Source organism: Protopterus annectens, chromosome 7.part0, assembly GCF_019279795.1.
Source record: "Protopterus annectens isolate FY-2018-M chromosome 7.part0, PAN1.0, whole genome shotgun sequence".
Lineage (NCBI taxonomy): Eukaryota > Metazoa > Chordata > Ceratodontiformes > Protopteridae > Protopterus > Protopterus annectens.
This window is the reverse complement of record NC_056739.1, coordinates 1,377,987,607-1,378,008,956: the sequence shown is the minus strand read 5'-3', so window position 1 is coordinate 1,378,008,956 and position 21,350 is coordinate 1,377,987,607.

The following is a 21,350-nucleotide window of genomic DNA, read 5'->3' as shown; positions in this document are numbered from 1 at the left end:
TTTGAAATTTAGAAGTGGCCCTATATATATATATATATATATATATATATATATATATATATGTATGCATGTGTGTGTGTGTGTGTGTGTGTGTGTGTGTGTGTGTGTGTGTGTGTGTGTGTGTGTGTGCATATATTTATATATATATATATATATATATATATATATATATATATATATATATATATATATATATATATATATATATATATATATATATATATATATATATATATATATATATATATATACTGTAGCAAACACAGTCAAAGTGTCAACTTCATATTTCCTATGTAATCATAACAATCATCACCAGCCCCCTTTTCCCCCATTTTCTACAGGGGACAGGGATGTTTCAACTGTCACCATCTCTCAGTTCAATGCCATTTTCCTACATTCTTTGATAGTCATACCTGATTGTCGCAGGTCTTCCGTCACACAATCTATATGTCTCTTCACTGGATGTTCTTGTTTCCTCTTGCATTCTTCCTGTTTGTCCCAAATCTTCTTCACCAGATTTCTTCTGTTTTCCTGCACATTTGCTTGAACCACCACAATCTGTGCTCTTTCACCTTTTCTGCAATTGGAGCTACTTGAGCTTCTGCTCTGCTGTCCTCATTTCTTCATCTGTCCCACAGTGTGCATCCTACCACCTGCCTCAGGCACTTCATCTTCATCACCTCTAGCCTCCTCAACTGCTCTAACTTCACTGCCCAGATTTCTGTACTATACTGTATTCCTGGTCACACCACTGTTTATTCACCTTTCTTTTCAGATTCTTTAGCATTCCTCTGTCTCACACATTACTCCTGACTATGTCCCACTTAGCTGCAGTCCCTCTGATTCTAGATTCGACCTCCTCATTCAGACTTTTCTTCTCTTCAATCACCCTTTTTACATACATACTTGAAGCATTTAACTTGTTCCACTGTTTTGCCTTCATTCTCAGTTTTCAGCTTCTTTTGATGTTTCCCATTTGTTGACATTACAACTGTCTTATCTGTACTCAGTTTCATCCTGTGTTCCTTCAGTTTTGCATTTCATTCCTCTCTCATTTGGTTCTTGTTGACAGTTTGTTTGTAATACCACATCACCTGCATACAACAGTTTGTTGATCTGTACCCTCCTACCTGTTTGCTGGAATAGTCTATCATGACTACGAACAGCAATGAGCTCACAGCTGAACCCTGATTCCCATCCTATTCCACAGGGAACACCCCTGTGAGTCCAAGCAAGGTCTGTACTTGTGTCACCACACTGGGTCCTTGTAAATAGCCTGCTCTAATTTTACCAATGTTTCTAGGACTTCAATCCATTGTAGGACTTTCTAGATTAGGTTTCATGGCATCTTCTCATATGCTTTCTACAAGTCTAGGAATGCCCAGTTAGACTCTTTCTTCATTTATTCTTTTAATTCTACCCTGTTTTTAAATTCCACTTTCCACTATGTTAAACAAAACATTCCAGACCTTTTTCACTTCCTTCCCTCCTAGCTTTGAAACTTCCACAGGAATACTATCTATTCCTGGAGACTTTCCTACAGAATGATTATATGTTACTGTTTTTATCTCATTTCCTTCTATCTTAATTGTTAATTGTTGAGACTCACCTGCCCTTAACCTTGGCATATTTACGTCTTCCATAAATATTTCCATTTGTACTTTCTCTTGATTTCCATATTCCTCTGCTTTATACAAATTTTCATAAATTTTATGAAATATCTCTGGGCATTTTTCTTGTTATAGGCTTTCTGAGTTTGGCAGCAAGCCTTTTTCTACTTTCTGTTGCTTAAGTCATTGTGCTAAGAGTTTTTGTGCTCTGGACTTATCATCAAAAAAACAGTTGCTTAGTAGCAATATTTCTAAGCTCATACATATTATCCACATACTTCCTTAATTTCTCTTTAGTACTCTGCAGTTGTACCTGTTCTTGTTCTGTGAGATTCCACTTACTCTGAAATACTTTAACCTTTGTCAGCCCCTCTAAATAATTCTTGTTACTTCTTAACCATATCCATTTATTCTTTTAATTCTACCCTGTTTTTAAATTCCACTTTCATTTTATCCCACCCACTAGCTATACCTTCAAGAAATTTCTATCTTCGTTAATAACTTTTGAATATTTTCCACTACCCATTCCTTAAATTCTTCTCTTTTTAATGGATAGGTAGGGAAGTGCTGATATCTCATTTTTATTCCATTACCCTGTATCTTTATCTTAGTTGTTATTGGTGCATGATCTGACATGCTTATTGCATGTGTGTCAAAGCTTTCAATTAAAAGCACATGTTCCTGTGAAAAATAATTTTGTTCTAGTCTAGCACCATTACTGTACCACAGGGAATAATAGGAAATAATATGTAAATTCTCTTTGAGTTTCTACTACTGCATTCACATCTTCCATACCAAATAATTTCATAACTTTCTTTAGAAATAGACCCTTTGTTATATTTTCCCTTCAAGGTCCCCCTTATACATCTTCACTGTTTAAAATCAAGTCCAATCCCCACTTATAAGTAATATTCCCTGCTGAAAGATGATTATTTCTCCCACAATTTTCTTAAGCTCCATAATAACAGTTTTAGGTAGAATATAAATATGTGCCTGAGTAATGCCAATAGCCCCTTACTACTGCATATCTACCATTACTACATCTTTCTTCCTATTCTATCACTATTGGAAATCTTCTAAGAATTAGTATAAGTACTCCCCTTTTCCTTTGTCTCTGATACTCTGATGCATAACCATCCTGAAATCTTTTCTTTATAAAATTCACATGCTCACTTCTTTTCAGGTATGTGTCCTGTAGCATGGCTGTTTACACTCAACTTTTCTTATTATAATTCAATACTCTCACCTTTTTGTTTATACTTGTGAGGCCGTTCACATTACAAAATAATATGTTTAGTGTAGTCATTATGATAAAAAGTTATTATTCCCACCTATTATATCTGACAGCTTTTTCAAATGTCTATATCCAGCTTTTGTGTTACATGCACCCACTAAAGTTTGAAAGGTTGATCTCTTATACAGTTGTTTCTTGAAATTTCCATTTAAACCTATATAACATTTATAAGATGTTTTGTTTGAATGAAAGCCCTCAAACAAAGAACCAAACACATGCCCAGAACACCCTTACAACCAACTGACTTAAAACAAACACACAAAACTATGTACATCTTCAAATAATGATGTTTAACCCTCTTGATAGGAACAATCATTGTAAAGTGACAGCTGCACACACAGACATAACTTATACTAAGATTAAGGTTATACATGATAAGACATGTTACAGTGTGTGCTCCTACTTGCACTAATTGCTGTCAGTTCTTGTCTTATCTTCATTCCCCTCCCATATGTGAAAAATAGCATATTTGCCTTCAAAAAACATTAACCTTTAGCTTTAAAAAGTGTTCTGGCTTTTATTGCTTCCCCCTATAGTCAGTTTGTTTCCATAAAGACATAAGTACCAAATGTACACCTCTGCAAACCTCTCAACTTTTCATTACACTCAGTGTTCTCTTATATACTTGCTAATGCAAAAAATGAGTTATTAGATTAAGCCAAAGGTCTTAATCCAGACATTCCCCTATGCAAAAGTAAGACATAACATATCAACTCTACATATATTATAGTCTGTGCACTTTTACACCCCATCCCTCACCTCAACAACTCAAGATTACAGCATATTAACTTAAACATGCTTTTGACCAGCCTTTCTTCTCTTTTTACATTGTAATGTCTACATTTCTTAAAACTGTAAAAGAAGAAAAAAAGCCACCTGATTACTTTAATATCGTTATTACATACGATAACAGAAGATACATTTCTATATGACATGCAATTTGTATCATGAAATGCCTATGCAAATACTGTTAAGAACAAAAACTGCTTTACTTACAGTCACATTTTTCTCCTTCCCTTCAGTGTCCTTCCAAATATTTCTGACATTAAGTATGGCATATACGTTTCAGTCCCCCACAGCTTTAACAAAGTCAACAAAAGTCCAATTTTTCCACTTTTCTTGTAAACCCATATTACACAAATGTGGTCGATGCTTTATAGCCTCACATTTATTGACTAATTTCAATGTTGCTGATCTTCCTTTTCATTTCCATCTCCCAACCTTGGATGCTGGTTCAAGTCCAAGGTACTCCTGATTCTTCTCCTTTGCTTTTTTCTGTTTCTCAACTGTTTCCTGTGGAACACTGGAAAAGGTTTCACTGGCAAAGTCATTCTATAAGCTTTATTATCAGAAGAATGAGAAGCAGAGTCCCTTTCTGTTTAATGGCTCACTTTTTGTTCAACAAACTTTTGTATTTCCTTCTTGGCCTATTCTGCAACAAAAAAATATTCTGAATTCAATTGGCTACAGCAGCTTGAATCTCACACCTGCCTCTCTGATTGATGGGATAAATTTGCTTCTCTTATGCTTGGTGTACCATGAATAATCATTTTCCACAAACACTCTACTGTCTCCAATTTTTAATACTTTACCATTTGGCCACAGTTTTGTCAGGATCTATTCTTTCTGCTGGTATGACTGCATCTTTACTAATGCAGGTTTTGGCTGTTTCTCATGGCCAGGTTTGGAACATACACAGATGTGCCCTTTCAATTAACAATACCTGCTGTGAAATACCAGTCCATTTGCTTATTTGTGCTTTCTAATACAAATGCATTCTGTTCCATCCAGTTTCTCTGGTACAGCAAAGAATATCAGGTTTACCTGTGTACTCTGTCCTTCAATTTTACTATTTTTTCAAACAGCTCTTCTTGAGCAATTTCATATTCAGCCAGCCTTTTCTTCTTTTCGATCTCTAATTTTTGCAGTTTTATCAGTTCATGTGAATAGCTGTTTAAATCTTCTTTTATTTTTTCCAGCCTTTTATTATTTGAGTTGATAGACTCCTTCAGTGTTTTGTTTATTTTAATCAGTTCTGAGCACATTTGATTTATATCTTCCTCTTGGTTACCGGAAACCATGTCTTGCACCAAAACTGGAGCTTGAATTCATTTTTGCTGCATTTTCTCTCCACCTTTTCTAGTTGATTTTCTTTCAAAGTCTCCAAGTTTCTACTTTACTGACATTCAGGCATTGTACTTACTAGCCAGTAATTGAATTTACTAAAATTTGCAGAGTTTCTGGCCCTTATCCCGCAGTTTCTTTTTTTCACACTGGGAGAGCTGAAATCAAGCCATTGATCAGTGTGCAGTCATCTTTGATGTCCCTGGCACTAGAATACTTATTTGCCAGTCATCTAGGATGCGCCTTTCTCTGAGTACCCTCAGAAGCCATTTCTCCTCAGCTCACTCAACATTTTGATCACATCTGTCATGACCTCATCTGAGCCTTCTGCTTTCCCTGACTTTATTTTTCCATAGTACTGTTCTTACTTACTCCAGGGTAGGCTTTTCTTCTTCTTTCATCATAGCCCATGTCTGGACAGTATAACTTCTCTGGGATTTTCTTCATTCAGAAGCTGCTGGAAGTACTCCTTTCATCTGTCATTCCTACGTAATATCATATATTCATATTATTATAACTAAAGTGTTTGTACTAAAGTCTTTTTTTTTAATAAAACCAAGAACTTCTTAACTTTCCATCTTTTTTACATTTCAAAAACACTTGGTCTAGTGTATATTCTGCTTTAACATATTACATAATCTTTCTTCTTGCACATTATATTTTATCTGTGCCATTATGGGCAGCTTATTTAATGATAAATTTCATAAAAATTCATCACTCTCATATATCTTTTCAGAAGTTTTTTTTTCCTTTCCTTTATTGCTTTCCTTATTTGTTTACATCATTACAATAACAGATAACCATAAAACGCTTCATTCCTTATGTGACAACCAACCACTGGCAATCAGTAAAGAAAGGAGCCTCAATCCTCACCACTGGCAACAGTGGGGGATGTTCACTAAGAGGATAACAGGTACAAGCACAGTATGTTCAGACGCAGCTCTCTGCATCAAATGCAATTTCCCTTAAGAGCACACAGAGACCACAGTCAGTCTGGGGCTTGTTTCTCCCTCTTTCTCCAGATCCCCAGTAAGACTCCCCACTGGCAAAGCTATAGAGTTCAGATCTCAGCTGAGTGACCAAGCCAAGACCTCCAGCACCCTCTCTGTCCAACCAGTGCTTCGTGTCCCTGCCCAAGTAGCTGACACACATAATCTTTGAGGTTTGATTTACACACACACGCACCTGGGAAAGGCTGGCACAGGTTTACTAGCTATGCCCTCTTCTGCCCAAACTAAAAGATAGTTATCACTGCCAGAAGTCACTTCTTATCAGCTACTTTAGGGCCCTTAACAAAGGGTGTCCAATTTTACTGCATAATATTAATACTAATACAAATGGTAGACATTCTTCGTGTTTCACTGTTGCAGTCATCACACTTGGATTATCCTGCCAGGGGTAGCCATCAGTCGGCCCGAATACCAGAGGCTTAGTATTTCTGCATCAGTTGCTGTCACTCCAGGACTGACGTCAGGTCATCAGTGGTATAAAATCAGGCAGCCAACGCCATTACATCAGTCTTTCTTGCCGAGGAGCCCGAAGCAGAAGCAGTTCGCACGAGTGCCAGTCGGCCACTACCTGAGTTTTCATTTCTGAATTGAAGTTGAAGTCTTCTAAAGCTAAATATCCCATTGGGGATCCTTTTTTCTTGCTCTAACTGATGTCAGAAAAAGTTAACAATTGTCTTGCCTGTGGAAAGCAAATACCACACCGAGACTTCCATTCTTACTGTGTCACCTGTTTAGCCCCAGACCATGATGTCCCTTGCTATCACTTTTGTGCTTTGTTCAACGCCAGAACTATACGTTGTCGGGCCCCTATTGTAGCTAAATATTTTCGCTCTCAGTCCTCATATTCCGATATGGCTTTGGTAAGCCATCCGACTACCGATCTTCTGAAAAAATGTAAGGATAAAGTTAGAGACAGACTGCACAGATCCAAAACTGCCAACAACACTTCCATTAAGCTAGTTGTCAGTTCTCTGGTCCTCAGTGAGGCACTTTCGCAGCCCTTTATGCCAGCTTCTGTGGATTCACAGGCCACTACCGAGACCCATTCAGAGTCCGGTATGCTGCAAGACTCTTCTTCGAGTAAGGAGCTTGCGGATGTCTCTACCTTGGATGGGTCCAGAGCCGCTGAGCAGGCACCAGATTCCGAGGAAGTTCTTCGCACTACCGATACTCAGCACAAACCGATGACTTCTTTCACATCTTCAGTTCTTTCTAAAACTAACGAGTTTCTAAGGCTCAGGGTACAAACTACACCTAAAAAAATGATGACCGAAGCTCAGGCACCTGCTTCCATGCCTCAATCTCAAATGCTTAAAATGGCGGAAGACCTTATTATGCTTATTAGGGGAAGCCAGACTACCCCTTCCAAAAGAAAAAGAGACTTGTCCCCAGTAGTTTTATCTGAACAGGAGTCCGATAACTCTGAGGTTTCTGAATATGAAGACATGCAACCCCTCTCTGCTTATGAGGATTCTGATGCAGAGGAATCTACTCCTTCTGCCTCTCCTCCCGAGGACTTTTCATTTGGTGAAACTCTACATACTTTAAGGGAGCATTTAAAGTGGGAATGTCAGGACTATCCTCAGTCAAAAAAGAGACTCAGGGAATTCTTAGATTTACCACAGCACAGACCTTTAGCCATTCCTCATGTTGTGGATGATGTTTTTATGGAATCCAGTTTGACTCCTGACACCCTTCCTCCTACTCCTGGGAAACCTGACAGGTACTACAGAGTCCCTGACTCTCACAAATTCCTTTTCAAAAATCCTACTGCTGACCCAGATGTCATCTCCCAAGGACCAAAAGGAATTAAAACTACCTCATCTAAGAATCCCACCCCCTTAGACAGGGATTCCCAAGCTTTAGGCAGATGAGGTAAACAAGTATACACCTCTGCAACTCTTGCCATTAGAGCACTAAATTGTCAGCTCCACATCCTGAAATATCAGCAGCATACCATGGAACTCCTCAAACAAAAAATATCTTCCTTTCCTGCTTGTGCAGAAAATAAAGAATTACAAGAGCTTATGCATTCTGCAAGCCAAGTTACTAAGCACACCTTGCAATGTGGCTTTGACGCCCTAGAAGCATCTTGCAGGGCACCAGTCACTGGTTCTGTCCTTAGAAGGCATGCTTGGCTTAAGGAACAGACCTTGCCAGACCATGTCAAATCAAAATTATTGAACACACCATTGAACAGAGACAATTTGTTTGGCACCAAGGCAGAAGAGGTCTTAAAAAAGATGGAAGAAAAAGCTAAAGCTATGCAGACAGTTAAAAACTTTTTACAAGTCCAACCTCCGAGGTTCAGTAGGTATTGCCCCTCCAAGCACTGGTCCTTTCCAGCCCCCTCCAGGCCAGCTCAGCCCAGACCCAGGGGAAGCATACCCCTCAGACAGCAGTCCCAGGGAATGCAGAGATCTAAGCAATGGAGTTCCTCCACTTCAAAAACAGGGAGTGCTAAGCCACCCCCTTATGGTAAGAACTCACAGTGACTTTACACCTCCACCCCTTACCTCTGCCCACCTGCTTGTGCCCCTAGGAGGAAAACTCTCCTTCGATGCAAACAACTGGGCCTCTATTACCAGTGACCAATGGGTCCTCAACATAGTGTTCTAGGGATACAAATTTTATTTCCACACTCTGCCAACCCCAAAAGGGTTCCCAGATCCTCCTTCAAACCAGTGGGCAGAGGCCAAAAAGCAAGTACTTTCCCTGCTCTCCATGAGGGCTATACAGCATGTTCCTGCAGACCAGATAGGCCAAGGTTTCTATTCCAGACTCTTCCTGGTACCCAGAAAAGAGGGCACCTGCCACCCAGTCCTTGATCTATCCATTCTGTTTTGATTAGCATGCCCTTTCTGATGATACCAAAATTCAAAATGCTCACCCTCCAGCAGCTTCTTCCTATGCTTTCCAAGGATGCTTGGTTAGCCACCCTAGACCTAAAAGAGGCATACGTACACATCCCAATCAGGGAATCTTGCAGGAAATATCTATGTTTCAGGGCAGGATCTATGCACTTGCAGTTCTCTGTGCTTCTCTTTGGCTTATCCACTGCTCCCAGAGTTTTCACAAAATGCCTGGCTCCAGCCATTGCTTTTTGCAGACAAAGAAATATTCAAATTTACCCCTACTTAGACGATTGCCTGATTCAGGCAGACAGTCAGGAAAAGCTGTTACTGCACCTGACCTTTGTAAAGGACCTACTGACCTCCCTGGGGTATACTATCAATGAAAAGAAATCAAAACTAGTCCCCATACAAAAATTGTATTCCTGGGAGCAAGCCTGGACACAGCATCCCAGATGGCATTCCTTACTCCAGAAAAACAAGCCTACCTTACAGGCTACTTCTCGCAACTAGCCACCAGAACCCAGTTATCAGCAAGGAAAATCCTACAAGCTAAAGGGTTCATGGCCTCCTGCATTCTACTCATTCCATATGCCAGACTGCATTTGAGGAAACCAAAATGGTACCTAAAAAGCCTTTGGTGTCAACACTCTCAAGACCTGGAAACTATCATACCTATAATATCCTGAATAAGGAAATGTTTTCTTTGGTGGGCAGCAGCATGCAACCACAACAACGGACTTCCCTTCTCACAACCCCACGCCACCCAGACCCTCACCACAGATGCATCAGACTATGCCTGGGGTGCATACCTGGACAGCAGGCGCATTCAGGGCCATTGGAGCCGAACCAAAAAGAGATGCTAGATGTTTAGCATGCCCTAACAGCTTTCAGACCCCTACTCTCCCCGGGGCCTCAAGTAATCAAAACAGACAACACCACAGTAATGTGATATATCAACAAGCAGGGAGGGACTCACTCTTATCCTCTCTGCAGGCTCACCATAACCCTTTGGCACACAGTCTCAGCCATGCAAATACACCTGCTAGCACAATTCCTGCCAGGCTCCCTAAACTCTCTGGCAGACAACTTAAGCAGGAACCTGCTAGACCCACATGAGTGGCAGCTAGACCACAGAACCTTCAACCTTGTAACCCAGAAATGGGGCACCCCGAAGGTGGACCTCTTTACCTCCCACTCCAATCATTCGCTCAGCAAATTCTGCACCAGGGAACCTCACAGCAAGGCCTGGAAAGTGGATGCTCTATCTTTCCAATGGGTAAACCTCTTGATCTATGCATTTCCCCCTCTATCACTCATTTCAAGGGTACTGCTCAAAATAAGGGAGGAAAAACCAAGGCCAATCTTGATTGCCCCAGACTGGCACCTACCTCAGATCCTAACACTCCTGACCCAGAAGAATGGAGAATTCATGCATCCACAATTGCAGACCCTGAACCTGGCAGTCTGGCTTATTCCCTGACCTCTCCTCAAGCTGCCAGCCTAAGCAAACAAGCCCTGGATTTTATACATGAGGCCAGACACCCCAGCACTAGAAAATCCTATGCTGACAAGTGGAAAAGGTTTTGCACCTGGATCCAGGCCAAGGGAGCCGAAACAGCACAACCCTCCCTTCCTCTCATCCTGGATTACCTAGCAGACCTACTACACAGGGGTCTATCCTTCTTGTCTATTAAAATTCATGCCTCTGCCATGTCTGTTCATTACAAAACAGAGCCACCTCTCTTCTCACACCCTCTCATCAAACAGTTGATAAGAGGGGCTAACAACTTAAGGCCACCCAGAAGAACTCCTACCCCAGCCTGGGACCTTAACATTGTGTTGGAAAAGCTCACCCTACCCCCTTTTGAGCCTGCAGCTTCAGCAGAGTTAAAATTCCTCTCTTGGAAAACAGCCTTGCTCCTGGCCATCACTTCAGCTAGAAGAGTTTCAGAGCTACAAGCACTCATGGCTGTAGAGGCCTTTATCATTTTCCATGCTGACAGGGTCTCCCTCAGAACTAGCCATCCTTCATGTCTAAAGTGGTGTCCAGTGTGGCACTCAACCAATCCATTCATTTGCCCACCTTTTTCCCTAACCCACAAAATAAGGGGGAATGGATTCTGCACTCTCTAGATTTGCACAGACAGCTCAGATTCTATATGGATAGGACTAAATCTTTTAGAAAAACTGACAAATTGCTAGTCAGCTTCACAGCAGAGGCAGGGGGCAAGGCCATATCCAAACAAACAATCTCCAAATGGATAGCACACTGCATCTATTTCTGCTACAGACAGCACGGGAAACTGCCCCCAAACGGGATCAGGACGCATTCTACCAGGGCAACCTCCTCCTCTGCAGCTTTTCTCAGAGGGGTCCCCACCAGAGACATCCTGGAGGCTGCAACATGGACTTCTGTTCATACCTTCACCAAGCATTACCACCTGCCTATCTTCTCCAAATCCAGGGCAGGCTTTGCCACTGCAGTCTTGCAGGGCATCCTAGCCAGCCCCCAGTCTTCTTGATTGCCTCCACCCTTTTCTTCTGCTTTGGGAATCAACCCAAGTGTGATGACTGCAAGAGTGAAACACGAAGAACAGAGTACAGTTGTGTACACTTACCATAAATGTAGATGTTCGAGTGTATTCACTGTTTCAGTCCTGGTTTCCCACCCTCCATCCCTCTTGTCTCTCTCTCTCTCTCTCTTCCTCTCTCCTTACAGGGAATTTTTGGTATTTACTTTCTACTGGTGGTGTTCTTCCACCATAACCTAGCTCCCTATTTGGGGGCTCCTGATAGTTGGGGCAAGAAAAACTGATGTAATGGCATTGGCTGCCTGATTTTATACCACTGTCAACCTGACATCAGTCCTGGAGTGACAGCAACCGATGCAGAAATACTAAGCCTCTGGTATTCAGGCCGACTGAGGGCTACCCCTGGCAGGATAACCCAAGTGTGATGACTGCAACAGTGAATACACTTGAACATCTACCTTTATGGTAAGTGTACACAACTGTACTTTTGACCAAGAGCAAGGCTATTAGGAGTGGCCCACACAGTGTCACCAAATAAATATGCAAGTACTCTCAAAACCTAAATATCTCTGCAGAGACAAGCCACAATGAAAGGTTTAAAGAAAATACTCAGTATATATTCACAGTGACATCAGAGTTCAAAACCACAGGAAATATTTAAAATAGCATTGCAGTACAGGCTCACACAAATAAAGAAAAATAAAATCTAAACTAAGCTTTGCTCTATTCCTGACTGTATCTAAGAGAGTTACTATACCCTAAGAACTTACTTAGAGTAAGGCAGATGTAGTGAATGGTTCTTATTGTCAGGTCCCACACAGAATGCAGAATGCTCTATCTCTCTTAGAGACTTCTCAAAATAATATCTAAAATGTTACTGCTGAGATAGCCTGCAGAATGACATTTCTGGTCATTTGACTTCTAGTTCTCATGCAAAACCCCCACTGCTACAGGTGCTGGAAGTCATAAAACAACTGCATTCCTTCATGCTTCCAAAGTACCAATTAGTTCACTCCAAAGACAATACAAAACGCTTCCTAGTACAGACTTTGTGTTGCTAGCTGCATTGGAAACTGAAAGATAGCCTCTTTATGGCCTTGCCTATAAAGTGATTTAATTTCAAATATTTTTCAAAAGTTTGCTGGACTGAGATTAACCCTCTGGTTTCCTCTGTTAACATACATTTAAACAGTTTCAATAGTGCATGTACATTTCTGTTCTCTTCCAGTAGGGCACACTGTGGATACATTTTAAGCATAAGCACTTTACAAATATCTTTTCAACACAAGCATCTGTACAGAGCAGTTTGATATACACATGATATACAGTTCTAATACATCTGTAGCATAAGCAACTTATATAAGTTAGTTTGATATAAACAAATGACATAATTATTTACAAAATTCCAGCTAGCTGTGCTAGCAGTACCTCCTTTTGTCACATCTTATCTTTGTGTACCATTGTTTTTTTTCCTCATGAGCCTCACTCACTCAGTTTTTCTTTCACATTTTAATTTTATTTGCATATGCATTCATTTAATGACTGCTGCCCTTCCTTTTCCTTGTCATCCATTCTTAAGATTCCTTATACTTGTTATGCAACACTTTACTTAGTATTTTTCTCTTTCCCCTTTCAATCTTTATAATCAACGTGGAGTACTACACTCAATCCCCAATTTCCTTAATCTTATATAAAATTATTCCTTTAACATGATTAAGCCTTGATCCCCAGATTATACTGAATAGTTTCTAAAAGTCTTTCACTAACTGCACCAGAATCACACACACACACACACACACACACACACACACACACACACACACACACACACACACACACACACACACACACACACACACACACACACACACACCACACATCACACATCAAACATATGCCAATTTGCCTACTAAGTGTTAATCATAACAACTTTTCTTTTATATGACACCTGGAATGCTTTCTGCCATTCAGGACGGTTTTATTTCTTATATAAACACCCTCTGCTGCTACATACTTATGCCTTATTTACCATATTTTATCCCTAGTACACATTCTTCATTCATAATAAAATACATTATTCATCCTTACCAAATCCTGAGACCCCTTAATCTTTTACATAATCTCAATTCTACTTTTTGTAGCTGCATAACTATTTATGCCACTACTTCTTTCACTGGACCCCCTTATTTTTATTGTTATTATTAAATCATCTGCATATGACATATAATATAAACTATGGCGCTGTCACTATCTTTTATCTCCCACCTTGCTTCACCCAAAATATTCAAACAACTTCCTACTACCACTTTCATTACTAAAACAAACTGTCATACTCACATGACACCCTTATTTAACACCTTTTCCTGCTTTACTTTCTTTTACACCTATCCATTTAACATGCATCTTCCCCTGTACTGATTCCAATGGTTTCATCACTTTTCTCCTATACTAACATATTAATAATTTCCTATGCTTAAAATGATCAATACTATCAAAAACATTGGCGACATCACGCTTTTCTTCTCCTTTATCAGTTACTATACTGTTTGCTATCTCCTTATTATTACTGACATCTTTTTACCTATCCCCCTGTATCCTATACATATCCTTATAAAAACTACCATCATTATGTCCTGAAAATTGTCTTCATGATATTCACAGGATCTTCTTTTCAGTATTTCCCAAAGCTATACGTCTCCAATTTAACGCTTACAATATCCATACCACAACCATAAAAAAATCTTACTTAAATTAAAGTCAACTATTCAAACAGCTGATAACCTGTCAGCAGCATATATCAAAATAGCAGCTGAGGCCTTAGCATTTCCAGTCTCCATCCTCATAAATAGATTAATTGCTTAGTTGTATGTCCCTACAATATGGAAACAATCATACATTCTCCACTACATAATGAAGGAAACTCCACTGAGCTAGGTAACTATTGACCCAGAGTCATGCTTACTCCTCTCTCAAAAAAACCTTGAGCATTGTATGCACACTCAAATATTCCAATATCTACTTAAAAATAATATTCCCTCACATACCCAGCATGGTGTCTGCCCCACCATAACATCAGTACTGTTCTACTATCATTTCTAGACCAAGTCAAACTACATCATAATGCAGACAAACTAGTCTCAGACATTTTTTCACCTCTCCAAAGCATGAGATACTGTTTCATCCCCAAAACTGATTCAGACCCTAGCAGAATCTAACTTATCTCACATGAAACTATCATGGTTCAAGAGCTGCCTAAGTAATTGTACTAAAGCAGTAAGGTGGCAAAATGCTTTTTCCTCCTTCCTCTCAGTACCTATAGATGTCCCTCAATTTGGAGGACAGAACTCCTGCTATTCAACTATACATAAATATGCTTTATGATGCCACATCTCCATCCAGGATGCTACAATCATTTGCTTAGTCCCCTCCTTGGGACAGCAACAGATGTTTACTCAGGAGTCCTACTTAGCAGTAGAGCTGTGGACAGAAAACACTCACCTTACACTTAATACTTAAAAAACTGATGCTTTTCCTCTCTAAAACCAGTTCTCAAAACTCAAAAGGTTTAAAGGTTTTACTATCCTCTCTGCTCAAAATATTAAACTTTGACTGAGTTTCAAACATCAAGCTAGTTGGTTTAACAATTGATAAGCTCACGGTTGATGTGCATATAAGTAATGTCATAAAGAAAACTCACCAAAGCTTTAGAGATCTATACACAGCAAAGACATTTCTCACTGGCCTAGGTCATAAATCAACTTCAGATGTTTGTCTCCTACCCACATGTATGTACACGGCACCTTATTCTCGCTAATCTACACAACAGCCACCCAGGAAATATGAACAATGCTACAATAAAATTGCAAAATTCACTGCTAATTTGCCTAACGGGTCCCATCACTGGCAATTTCAAAAATAAATAGGATGGAATTTCTAAACTTTATTAAACTCATTCAGTTAAAACTACTCATTCCATTCATCACTACCCAGATGAGTGTCCCTCCCTGAACACCTTCCTGCAGTAGTATAACCCAACAGACCTCTCCACTTTAAAGATAAATTCCTGGGTAAATGTTCTGAATCCCAGAAGTCATCGGGGGATACTCTTTACTCCAATTACATCTCAAAGACATGGAACACCATACCCAAGCCCCACTTAAGGAAAAAGACAATTAGCTTAGCTTTAAAAGAAACCTCCATGCACATCGATTATGTCAATGCTCAGTCCCAACTGGCTGACTAACTACTATCTTATCTAAAGTTCTGCTTATGTATACCTTTCTTGTATCACATGTGACTAGTCTACTCTACTTACGTTTCCTTTCTTATCTACCTTTCAAGTTCACTTCCTACACAAATGGCTCCACCCTCCTCTACCTTCCCAAGACCCAAGCACCATACTCTACTACTTTGGAGCTATCAAATATTGAAAAGTGTTTTTTAACTATTTACTGACTGATGTGTAATGTAATATGTGTTTACCTAATTGTAAGATGTGTATTTCTGTATGTAACTATGTAGTATTTTACTTGTCACATATCTTGTCTAATTATCATATTAGCTCAACTATGATGTACTATACAAATGTTTTTCTGTTTGTTATAGAATCGTTCTCCACAGGCTTCCTCTGAAAATGGTCTTGCATGGTCCAGTTGGACAATCCTAGTAATCAAATGCAATAAATAAATAATTAAACAAACAAATATGTATTTATTTTCCAAAACAGGTGTTTTGTGTTCCTTTCTACCTTTCAACAAAAAAAATGTTGCCTGTAAATATCTATATATCTATATCTATTTTTTATATATATATATATATATATATATATATATATATATATATATATATGGGTCCCCTTCACATGGTCGACACTCATTTGGTCGACAGTTCATTTGGTCGACAAGCAGATTTGCCCCCTTCTCCAATGTTGTGCATCCCTGGAGTTGATATATATAGTTAGGGGGGGTGTGGTGGGTGAAGCCCCCTACCTAAAATGCTTGTCGATCAAATGAACTGTCGACCAAATAAACTGTCGACCATATGAACTGCCGACCATGTCAGGTAGATCCATATATATATATATATATATATATATATATATATATATATATATATATCTTTATTTATATATATATATATATATATATATATATATATATATATATATATGTATATATCATATATATAGATAAATAAAATTCTTTTTTTCCACTAATTAGTCCTCATAATCATGTATTAAATATTACATTCTTTGTTCATAGGTTCATAGGTAGGTACTAGGCTATCGGCCCTAGGGCCTATACAAGCCTAGCCAAAATGATTCCCTGGCTATTGCTTCCCACAAATATTTACTTTCCTGGACCCCTGTCTAGCAGGGCTACTGATGTGATCCCCGGGGTGAATTTCCTATCTCTCATCCAATCGTCAAGGTTCCTCTTGAAGAAGGCCACTGAGGTGCTCTGCCTGACATGTATGGGCAGCCTATTCCAGAGTATGGGGAGTCTCTGGGTCAGGAGCCTAACTCTTCAGCATGTTCTATTCATCATGATGACAAGGTTAAGATCCCTGGAGTGTGTGGCTCGGAGGGATTGGGATGTCTTTAAGTGTAGCGTGTCCAACAACTCTGGGTTTGACATGGCCTTGTATGTTAGGCAGAGATTGCCTTTGAGTAGGCGATATGTGACAGAGTATAGCTGGAGTTTCTTTAGATGATCAGCATAAGGCATCTGCTTTAGGTCTGTGATTCTTTTTGTGAGGTATTTCTGCAGCCTTTCTAGTTGTTGCAGATGTCTTGTGAGGTACATACCAAATGGGGCATTGTATTCTATAATGGGTCTAATGAGGGATGAGTATGGAGGGACAATGACTTCCTTTTTTCTGGATGAAAAGCCCTTACTGATGAGGTGTGCCACATAGAAGGATTTTCTAACTGTTGTGGCTAAGTGGTTATCAAATGTGAGACCACTGTCCACCTGTGTCCCTAGGTCGCTTATCACGCTTTCAGTGTTTAGTGTACTGTCACCTATGTGGTAGTTCACAGGTACGTGTTTTTTCCCAAAGGGGACAACTATACATTTTTTGGCATTTAGCTTGAGCCCATGGCTGTGGCACAACATCTGTTTCGGTAAGGCACTTTTGTAGTATATCTACATCATTTGGGGATTCAATAATGGCTCCCAGCTTGCAGTCATCTGCGAACTTTGTAAGCCAAAGTCCTTTAGTGTTGGCCTGTACTTCAGAGAAGTAGATGCCAAACAAGAGTGGTCCCAGGACAGAACCCTGTGGTACACCACTTGTCACTTGTCTGGAGCTGGATTTGGAGTCAGCTACTTTTACAGTGTGTGTGTTCTGTCAGTAAGCCAGTTTTCAACCCATCGAGTGATGTAGGGATTAATGCCCAGCTTAGTAAGTTTATCTATGATTCCAGAGTGGGGGATAGTGTTGAAAGCCTTGGCATGGTCCAAGTGGGCTGTATGAACCACCTTACCTCGTCCATGGCTCTGGAGACTGATTTGAAGAAGTCGATCAGGTTCAGGAGGCAAGATTGGCCCTTCACGAACCCAAACTGAATGGGGTCCAGTGTTTGAAGGTTGCCAGTGTCTTTGTTTATAAGTTCCATGAGAATACGTTCCAAAGCCTTGCAGATCAGGCTTGTCAGACTGATGGGATGGTAGTTCATGGGATCCAAAGTGGATCCCCCCCCTTGTGGAGTGGGATGACTGTAGCTGTGCGCCACTCTGTGGGCACAAAGCCCGAGGTGAGGCTTTGATTAAACATGACACATATGTGAGGTGCCAGTTCATTTTGTAGTTCATGCAGTACACTGCCCGGGATGTCGTCTGGTCCCATGGATGCTGTATTCTTGGCTTTGGACAGTGCGTTTTTTTACCTGAGTGGCTGTGATTAATGGAATTTAGCATTCTTTCGGTATTGAGATGGGCCCTTTAGGGGTGAGAGGGGGTGAAGTTGGCACTGAAGCTATCAGCCAGGATATTGGCAATATCCTTGAGATCAGTATATCTAGTGCCATTCTGCTGTAGCTCAGAGCAGATGTGAGTATTGCCATTTAGATTCTTGACATAGCTATAGAATGCCTTGTGGTTGTCTTTGGAATCTTTGGCAATTTTGTTTTTTTAACTAGCCTTGGAAGATTTTATGAGGGATCTCAGCTTTCTACTGAGACTGGTGAGGGAGTTTTTTGAATCCTGAGTTCTTCCTCTTTTCTGCAACAGTTTCTTCCTTCTGTTGTACAGCTTGTTTATGGCAGGGGACCACCAGATTGGCTTCCTTTTTTTGGAGGACAGCGTCTTGGTTCTATTTGGGATGGCTCAGTCTATGTACAAGTGAATGTGCTTGTACAGCACCTTAGTGTAGGATTCAGCAGTTGAACTTCCACTTCCCATCTGCATGGGTGTCATGAAGTTTATTACTTCTGATATGAGAAGCATGAAGTTGGCTTTGGAGAAGTTTTTTACGGAGGTTTCCTTAAATGAGGGGTGGGATGTGGAAATCAAGGCTGATTAGCTTATGGTCTGATCTGATCAATGAGAGGTTGACCACTGGTGTGGAGCACCAATCTCCCATGCTGGTAATGACCAGGTCTAGAATATTGATACCCCTGGTGGGACTATGAATTAGTTGCTCTAGGTCATTGGAATTTATGAATTCCAAGAACCGTTGAGCAAAGGTGTTAGTACAGGAGTAGTTTTCCCAGTGAATGGCAGGGTAGTTGAAATCACCCAGTATTAGGGTGTTTGGTTGTATCTTAACATTTTCCAGTATATTTAGAAAGGTGTAGTGAGAATCTTGGGGCATGATGGGGGATCTGTAGCAAGCTATAATTTGTATTGGAGTCTTACCTAGTGTTAGTTGCACCTGGAGAATTTCAGATGCATTGTGTTGGGGAACCAGCCTGGAGGTGTGAATATCCTTGGTGAATATGGACACTCCTCCACCTTTAGTGTTTTGGTCCTGGTTTTGTGGCCGAAAAGTGTCGTATGAGTTGTAGCCCGGTACTGCATGTGTACTCTCTGGAGCTTCGAACCAGGTTTCAGTTACTGCACAGATATCGACGTTCTCCATTTTTAGGAGATCCTCAAGAGACTGCATCTTGAGGTTTAGACTTCTAGCACTGAATAGCATTACCTTCAGATTTTGCTTGCTTGTACCCGTTATGGTGGTAGTTTTGTCCTTTGAACCTCGCCTAAAAAAAAACTATAGGGGTGGCAAGAGCCTTAGCCAGTAACCTGAATCCCAGGGATGACAGGTGCAAACCATCTCTTGCAAAGCATCATGGTTTGTCATTCATGTCATCCCAGGCAGACAGATATTGGATCCCCTTTGAATGACACCAGAAGCTTAGCCAATTATTGAAGGCAATCACTTTGTCCTTATACTGTGGTATCATTCTGGGTGATGGCAGGATGCTACTCAGGGTTAGGGTCATACCTGCCTAGGCTACATGATCTGACAGCTCTTCCATGTCTCTTTTCATGTAGTCCAGGGAGGTACGTCTCAAGTTATTCACTCCAACATGGACAATGACAGAGTCGTATTTGTACCTGGTGTGGAGTGACTTGAGTGCATGTGTTATGTGGTGGATCCTGGCACCCGACAGGCTACTAACTGTAATTTTCTCCTTGTTTAGCCGGGTGAGTGGGACATCAGTGTGTCTGACTATAGAGTCACCTATGACTAAAGTGTTGGGTACATTGTCTTGCCTTAGGGGCTGTTGTTGGGTGGCACACTGGTGTTGTGAGCTATGTGATGGTTTAGTTGTGTTTGGGGGTGGTGTTTGTTTGCATTTCAGCTTCGGAGGTCCTTGTTGCTTGGGCAGGTTAATGTTAAGAGCCTCCGTATATGTGGGTTTTGTGTTGCTATGTGTGGGTTTTAAAGGACTATGTGTTGTTTGAGGTGTTGTGTGGGTGTTAACCTTCTCCTCTTGACTGTCTAACACAATCTTAGCTGGCGAGAGCTTTGCTTCCAGTTTGGCTATGTAAGTGCATCTCTTGCAGGTTATAGTGTTTGGTGGTAGGAGGTAAGGGTTGTCTGTGTACATGAGGCAATTGCTGCATTGCCCCAGTATGCCCAGATTCACCAGGTGGATAGGAGAAATCACTGGAAGCTGACCCTTGGACATGCCTGGTTAGGTGCTTTCTTTGTGTAGTACAAGAGCTGTTTTCCCTTACGTTTTGGCAAGGTACTTGCAGTTGTAGGCTGTCTAGTGCCTACGACTATTTTCTCCTTATTACCAAGGAGAGATGAGTGCTTGTAACAAATTAAGGCTTCCTAGTGCTTTTTAGTGAGTTTTAGAGCAAGTGCTAGTCACAGGTATACATATTTTAGTGCTATTGCTATTGATAAACTAGCTAGTTCTAAGGGAAAATTCAAAGAGCAGACTTTCTGGCACCATGAATAGTTTAACATTAGCCCTTGGGTGCTGCATGGTGGGCAAATGCATGCAAAAGCTAATATTTATGCCATCTACTAAGCAGTAGGATCTCCTCTACCACAGCAAGGTCTGGATAGCTCTGAACACTGAAACTAAAGTCCCGAAACCAGCTAAGCCTGGAAACTGGACTATTCTAGTTAGAAAAGGCGGAAAATTAGCAAACAAGATAGAACTTTTTTTTTCGCTTAAATCAGGCTAAACAATGCAGTTATACTGCAAATAAGCACAGAAAGGCTAATGCAATTGAGTGTATAGCCCAGAACAGTAAACTCAACTAAAACTTTTCAAAATTAGAAATTGGAAAATTTAAACTTTTTAAATAAAGCAAGGCAAGTGCACAACTGGAAAACGACTTACAGGCAGAAATACAGTGAAATAAGTAGCTAGTCTACTTGTTAAGCTTTCTGAGAAGTGCAGGCAATAAAAACGACCAAAATCAGCAAAAAGTACTTACAGTTAGCACATAAAGTCTCTC